The sequence below is a fragment of the Lycium ferocissimum genome, chromosome 8 (genome assembly GCF_029784015.1).
Source record: "Lycium ferocissimum isolate CSIRO_LF1 chromosome 8, AGI_CSIRO_Lferr_CH_V1, whole genome shotgun sequence".
Lineage (NCBI taxonomy): Eukaryota > Viridiplantae > Streptophyta > Magnoliopsida > Solanales > Solanaceae > Lycium > Lycium ferocissimum.
Genome location: NC_081349.1, coordinates 27203365 through 27211223, shown reverse-complemented (window position 1 = coordinate 27211223; position 7859 = coordinate 27203365). Strand labels below are relative to the sequence as shown.

Sequence of the window (7859 nt, the reverse complement as noted above, 5' to 3'; positions counted from 1 at the left end):
AACATCATGGTTGTTTAACAAAAATATAAATTTTAATTAGGTGAAAAAAGGTCACTTTTAAGGAAGTCAAACCAATGAGAAAATTAAGAGGAAATTTTAGATGTTTACATAATTTGTGCGTCATGAAAGGAAAAAATCAATTAAAAGACTAATGTTTATGACAATCCTTTCAAATCTATTATACATATTGTTTTTCTTTTCTTGCCGCTGATCTGTATATTGCCGTTATGAAAATATAGCGTCGACCAAACGCTAGCTTTAGATTTAGAAAATCTTATAACCTTCCCTTTCTTAATTCTACATAATTTACTATTTGTGGTCTTGTGAATTAAGTTTTGAAGTAGTTGAGGGGATTAATTAATTTGTTTAAGAGTGATACACCCAAAGAGTTATATAAGCGAAAGTAGTGAAACAGCAAGTTATACTCTCACTTTTCCTTCTCCGGCGAATTTGTCCCATCATTTTAATTTCTTCCAACTATGAGTTCCAACAACAAAGGTGCCTGGAAGTCTTCTGATTCATCAGCAAAGCCGAAAGCTATCTCTGAAACAAGTATAGTTGATGAGATAAATGTAGGTGTTGGAGAATTGGGCTTCAACTCTGAACAAAATGATGGATGGGTTTTGTATGCTAGAAAGTCCAAGAACAAGGACTGAAGCAGCAGTTCTGGGAAGAAGCCATGGATTCCTCAGAATCCCATTTCAGAATCTTGGGGAAACAAGAATATTACTTGGGGTCATCCAGATATTATCCAGAAATTGAGATTCCGTGACAATGTTTGATCATCTTCTAATTCCCCTGTCCCTGTTGATGATGTTAAGGCCTATGAGTCTGATGAATCGGATTTGCCTGATGACGATAGTGATGAAAATGAATTTTTGAGTGATGCCAACTTTGATGATCACTCAGATGTGAAAGAAATGAGCTACGAGGCACGCAAGAAAAGTCGTTGGTTCAAGAAACTTTTTGAATGTCTCGACAGTTTGACTATTACTGAGATTAATGATCCTAAACGATACTAGCACTGCCCTGCCTGCAAAGGTAGTCCAGGTGCAATTGTGTGGTTTACAGGGTTGCACTCATTGGTGTCCCGCACAAAAATGAAAGGTGGATCAAGGATTAAATTACAAAGAGAGCTCCCTCAACTTTTGGAGGAGGAGCTGCGTCAGAGGGGAACTTCTATTGTACCTCCAGGTGAGGTGTACAGAAGTTGGGATGGCATCGAATCCAAAGATAAGGAAATAGTGTGGCCACCAATGGTGATTATCATGAACACGGCTTTTGAGAAAGATGATAATGACAAGTGGATTGGAATGGGAAATCAGGAGCTGCGCGACTATTTCAGCTCTTCTGCTGCTGTCAAGAATGTTCGACATTCATATGGTCCACGAGGCCATCGTGGCATCAGTGTATTGGTTTTTGAGGCCACTGCCGTGGGATACATGTAGGCTCTGCATCTCAGTGAGCAGTTTCCTAAAGAAGGAAGAGATAGAGACGCGTTGGAATGTAATCCAGTTCACTTTTATCCTGGGGGATATGTAAGCTTTATGGTTACATGGCAGAGAAAAGAGACATGGACAGCTTCAACCAGCATTCACATGGGAAATCAAGGTTGACGTTCGAGATGAAGCCGTATAATGAAAGTGTTCGAAATCCAACAAGGCAGATGTCGGAGGATAATGAACTGCTCATATGGTTCAAGAACCAAGCCGCTAAGAACCAAAAGTAAGCTAAAGCTCTTGAAGAAACTCTTGGTCTGGTAAATGAAAAGCACCGTCAGACCGTGGAAGAGAACATGATCATCAGGCTGAAAACCAAGATGCACTATGATTAGAACAAAGAAGAGATGGAGTATCAAGAGCAATTTTTCAAGAATCAGTTCAAAATGATTTACGATGCCAGGATTGTTGAGGAGGACAAATTTGAGCAGATATAGCAGGAACAGCATGAGATATTCAAGCAATATTTTGCAAATGCTTCCTCAACTATTGAGGATTATCGAGTTAGGGTAAGGAAAGTTTAGAAATTTATCAAACTCCAAGTTAAAGAAATGAAAGCATTTGTGCAAGAGAAGGAAAGTCTGATAAGAGCTCATGAAGAGAGAAAACGCAAACTCTGGGAAGAGGAGATGGCACTGGAGGAGAAATTTGACCTCGACCTGGCTAAGCTGATGGAGAAGTACTCCCCAAAGCAATCTGAGCAGGTATAGAGTACTACTTCTGCTGAAGTTGCGATGCTCCACAAACTTTTATAGTCTAGTTTGACCATGTGTTATGTTGATGCTAAAGAAACTGTTACATCCGTGTTTTCATGCGTTGGAGAGCGTGCGAGTTAAATGACATTAGTAATGGAAGCGAGGTTACCCCTCAAGCATATAGGTGGTTAGAGTGATGGTACAGATGTATCCTAAGGATTAGAAGTTAAACCAAGCGAAAAAAATAAGTTTCGTCGAGGTTCGAAATTTATTTGAATGAAATACGGTCCAAGCTATAACATCCCGTATTTTTGGACCAGGAAATTGAACCGTCCAACATGAGCAAATTTTACTGAGGCCATAGGATTTGGTCATATTCAAGCATAAAAATCAAGAACTCGGTGTATACAAGGAATGAAGTCCCGAAATGATTTAAGATGGAAAAGTGTGACGATGATTGCAAATAATATTTTATGTGTATGTGGGCTATGGACTAGAGTTCTACCGCATGATTTATGATAATGAGTATATGAAGTGTGTTAGAAGTGATTAAAGTTAAGTGAACTCAGATCAGGAAATTAATTAAGATTATTGGATAATTATTATGTGGACCTGTCCACGTGTATCAATCATAAGTGGGCAACAAGTGTATGATATGTATGCTCATGAGGCTATGTGGCAACACTAGTGATATCTTAATGAAAAGACTTTACAAATATATTGTTTCACTTTCTTGATATTCCCTATGATATAAGGGAGGCAGCAATCTGATTTTTGTTGATAGAAACAACGTTTTCTCCATTATCTAAAGAGATAAATTATATTTCCTCTCAAATAGATTTGAATTGGTCAACTTGATACCAATTTGAGATCTGAACGTTCATAAGACTATATGTATAATTGAGCAACTCTTTTTCACGAGGAGTAGAAGTAGGCAGCAACGTGAGTCCCAATTTTGCCGAAGCACGGTAAATTTTTTTCTCAAGAACAACATATGGGTTTTGCTCACCGCTTCGATCTCGTTGTTCCGTTTGGTCGTGTTATTGAATCCGGAATTTCTTCGAAGTGAAGTAAGATTGAAGAAGAGTAGTTCTTGGCATATAAGGTAAAAATTCTCCTATTCTTGATATATTTAAGTTCTCCCGGTCATAGCTAAATTGTGAGATGGAAAATACGAAATTAATTGCGAGAAATTGGATAAGTTATTGTTGTTGTTGTGTGGGCTAATTTACCGTATATTTTTGGGTTGTGTTGTAGCTGGAAATTGTTGGAGTAACTTAAGTATATTGATGTTGTTGTCATTAATATGTATTTCGAATGAAAGAAAAATTGGAGAAGTGTGTTAGATAATCGTATTCGGGCTTGTCGCTCGTCGTGAGATATTGATGACTTGTTGTTGATATATTGTGCCTAGTTGTTGATGTTGTACTTGTTGTGTTTCTCTGGTCGTTGTTGTTGATATGTGGAGTTGGAGGAAGTCAATGTTATAGGGGAGATGCTGCCCGTTTTGTTTTAGGATAAGTTTAATTTTCGTTATACGATTAAGAGAATCGTTTGTATAATTAACGATAGTATCATTGTTGTTAGATATAGATCGTGGAGCAGATACGAGTTGAATTCTTGAGCGTTAAGCTAGGACCAATATGTTAAGGCTCTGTTTTCTTTCATTTGGCATGATCCTTACGATACGAACGAGCAGCAAACATATAAACCCCAAAAGTGACTCCCGCTCTTAGACACATTAGGGGGATTATGACTTACCGAAATGCTACCTTGTTATATATTATTCATGTCTATGATTCTAACGGCTTTACTTATTAGAACATTATTGCTCCATAACGACACTTGAAATCCTTATGTCCTTACATCTATTCAAAAGGTTCCATAATGATTCTATGAGTCTCTTATGCATTCATATATATATATATATATATATATATATATATATATATATATATATATATATATATTCATTATATTACTTGATACGAAACATGTTATAGTCGGCCGGGTGAAACCAACAATATGCACAGACATGTTTCTTTCTTTACCGAGCCGTGTTGTAGGCGGCCGGGTAGGCACGTAGCTGTGCACCTAGATGTATTTCTTTCTTTACCAAGCCGTGTTGTAAGCAGCCGGGTAGGCACGTAGCTGTGCATTGCCACTGATCAGTTGGGCAGAGATGATGTTATGATGATGAGCTCACCCCGCGTGAGGATTTATTATTGTTATATGATATGATATATGCCTCCGCGGTGAGGACTGATTTTACGGGCATGCATTACATTTATGTCATGATTATGGTCACCCTCAGTGGCCTCGTTCAGAGTTTCAGGTTGTCTATACATCTTTTCTCATGTTATCTGTATCTCTTATGCTTATGTTATGTTTATGATTACTGCCTTACATACTCGGTACATCCTTCGTACTGACACATTTTGTGCGCTGTGATCATGCCCACAGGTACGGTAGATGGATTGTTGTACCTTTCTCAGTAGGATACCAAAGTTCAGCAGGGATGTTCGCACTCCATTCTCCGGAGTTGCTGGTCAGAGTCATTAAATAGGATGCATGCATATATATATACAGAGTATGGCTATGGGTACGTCGGGGCCACTGTCCCGACCAGTTGATGCATATTAGTGCTCTTAGAGGCTTACAGACTATCAGTCAGTGTGCAGGTATTGTGTTTGGCCTTGCCGGCCTTCTGACTAGTTGTCTTTCTTGGTTGTGGCCTTGTTGGCCCTAGTTATGCATATATGTGTTGTTGGGCCTTTTCTGCTTTCAAGTTGTTATAATATACTTCTTACTATTGTTATTCAGCAGCCTCGTCGGCCTATGTTTCACGTTACAGAGTTTAGATATCACAGTTGGTTCGCTCGGCCCTTCGGGTGCCGGGTGCCGGCCACACCCCCAAGGTTGGGGTGTGACAGAAACGATTCTAGTAGCTTTATCCAAAAACTATTAATATATGCCTTGAACAAATGATGCACTCGAGTTGCTATTTAGACATTTTCAAGAGTTTTATTTGTTTTCGGGTTGTGAAACCTGTCTGTCACCTTTATGTTTGATCACTTAAACATATGGCTTTCCATGGTAATTGAAAGATTCTTCAATTTATCTTTGCTCATTCCTTTCTCATTATTACTTAGTCTACTGAAATTGTTTATGATCAACTTGATACAAGTATGCTACTTTTGTGAGAGAGCAATGGACATTTGATCTATCCTCTACCAGTAATGTTTCAGTATGATTCCATTAAAAAAGTACTTACTGAAGACTTGAAAACTATAAACACTGCCTAACAACTGATGACTTTATGCACAACCACGAGAAAGGCTCACTCCATCTTTTTGGATCTTGATAAGTTTAATATGTGTTTCTCCTCTTTTTCTCCGTTGGAAAATGTTAGCTTACGAAGCAAAGGCTTTACCTTATTTCTCTGTACTCTTTTGTATGAGTTAGTTTTCTTGGGTATGTGCATACGTTCAGTAATTGGTATTGGGTTTTGGTGTAGCTATTAGTGTGATAATTACTATTTTCTTTTGGTATCCCACCTGATGTCTGCAGGGGCGGAGCCAGTAAGGACCAATGGGGTACATTCAACCCCTCTTCGGCGAAAAATTGCACTATATGCATAAGGTGAAAATTATTTTTTTTATGTATGTATAGTAGATATTGAACCACCGTGGCTTCTTCGTTTGTCTACTTCTTTATATTTTTGAACCTCCTTAGTTAAAATCCTGGCTCTGCCACTAGGTGTTTGGTACCCAAAAAGGGGTCGACTAATCCGGATTCGTGCCAGAAGTCCCACTTTGGGGTAAAGTGTATCCTACCAAAGATGACTTCATTCTCGGGGCTCAAACCCGAGACCTCTGGCTCTAACATAATATGTTGAAGTACACTTAGTACTGCTAAATATGACATTTTTTAGTAGTACTATTCAAGCACCGTTGCAGCTTTAAATTTCTGTTGAAGTTGGGATGCTCCACAAACATTTATATTCTGGTCTGACCGTGTGTTTTGATGATGTTAAAGAAACAATTTCGAGTAGTAATATCCAAAAAAAAAAAAAAAAAAAGATGCCTTGAACTAATTGATCTATAACTAATGATGCATTCGAGCTGCTATTCTTACATATTTTCAGGGGTTTTATTTGTTTGTGGGTTGTGAAACCTGTCTGTTACCTTATCCTTCAAATTTGATTACTTGGGGTGACAAGCTCACTTGTTGCAGTTATCCTATGTTTGTGTGATCGGAGTCGTCATTTCAGTTTAAGGACGGTTTGCTCTTTATTTTTAGTTTTCTTTACTCCGTAAATTTTAGTCATTTCTCTACTTGGCTTTATGGACATGTTTTATTATATTTCGATTTCGATATCCGAGTAAGAGATCAAGCAAATGGTGTTGGCATGTTTCCTTGCTCAACTGTTCTTTAACACCTCGTTATCCATCTTTTAGTTTTAAGACAGTGAGGCATGCAGGTGTTAGAATTCATATGAATCTAACCAGGACCAACAGAAGTTCATGTCCATTCCTTTTGTTTAAAAGCACTTATTCCTTCTACTACTTCATGTAATGCAAGAACTGCAAGTATTTGTCCAATCAATTTCGCATGCTATAATAAGTAAGATATTAATCTTCTTGTTTCATTCTCATCTCTTGCTGGTAGTATAGGATTATGTTGCCTGCAAATTTTTTGGTGCTATGCAGAAAGTATCTATCTTTGGATCTTGGTGAGCTTTATATGTGCTATTGATCATTTTTACCTGTTGCAAGTTGTTAGTAACACTTCGGTTGTTTTATTCTCTGTTATGCTGTAGTTTGATATATACCAGTGCAAAATTGTTAATCTTCCATTAGCCAGCATTGCTATGCAACTTTATTTTTAGTTTTTTAATGTGTTTGGTATGGTACTTATTTGATCAATCATATGGAGTTCATCCTTTTTTTCATGCTACACAAGTACTATTTATTTTTGGTTAAATGATCTTTTGCTATATTCAATAAGGTATTCAAAGCATTTGAACGTGTATTTGGTCATTCCTCAACTACAGCCAAAACTTAGACTACATTCTTGTACAACCGCAGTGGGAAAAAAGAAACATCAATCAAATATCCTAGAAGTTGCAAGCATCATCCTACTAACGGCAAAGTTGGATATAGCTTTTGTTGTCCAATGACAACCATGCGCTTTTATCAAGTGCATCAATTTCATATTTAGACAAGAATATTGAATCTGCAGATCTATCACAATTTAATTGATGGAGTCTTTGTTTTTCTTTTTTTTTTTCTTTTTTTTTTTTTTTTTTTTTTTTTTTTTTTGGGTTTAATTCTAGATACTAGAGGATGATCCCGTTAAATGACCCCTTCAGTTAGGTGGATGACCCTTTTATTGCATCATAGAATTAAAAAAGGATCAAATGTCTAATTTTCTTCTGCTGTTGTTTCGATTAATCGACTGGTGAATCAACCTCCTTTGGATCTACCTCCTTCTTGGTCGATTATCAACCTGATCATCGACACTCAACCACCTTCCTGGTTGATTATCAACCTATTATCTATGAACGACCCTCCTTTTTGGTGTACTATAAACCACCTTCGTGGTGGATTATCAACCTATAGTCAATAAATCGACCTCCTTCGTGGTTGATCATCAACCTGCT

At 37.5% G+C, this 7859-nt stretch overlaps 1 pseudogene; it reads left to right on the top strand.

The window, feature by feature from the left end:
- Window positions 1-479: 479 nt before the first annotated feature.
- On the top strand, window positions 480-2286 carry LOC132066209 (protein SUPPRESSOR OF GENE SILENCING 3-like; annotated as a pseudogene).
- Window positions 2287-7859: the final 5573 nt, after the last annotated feature.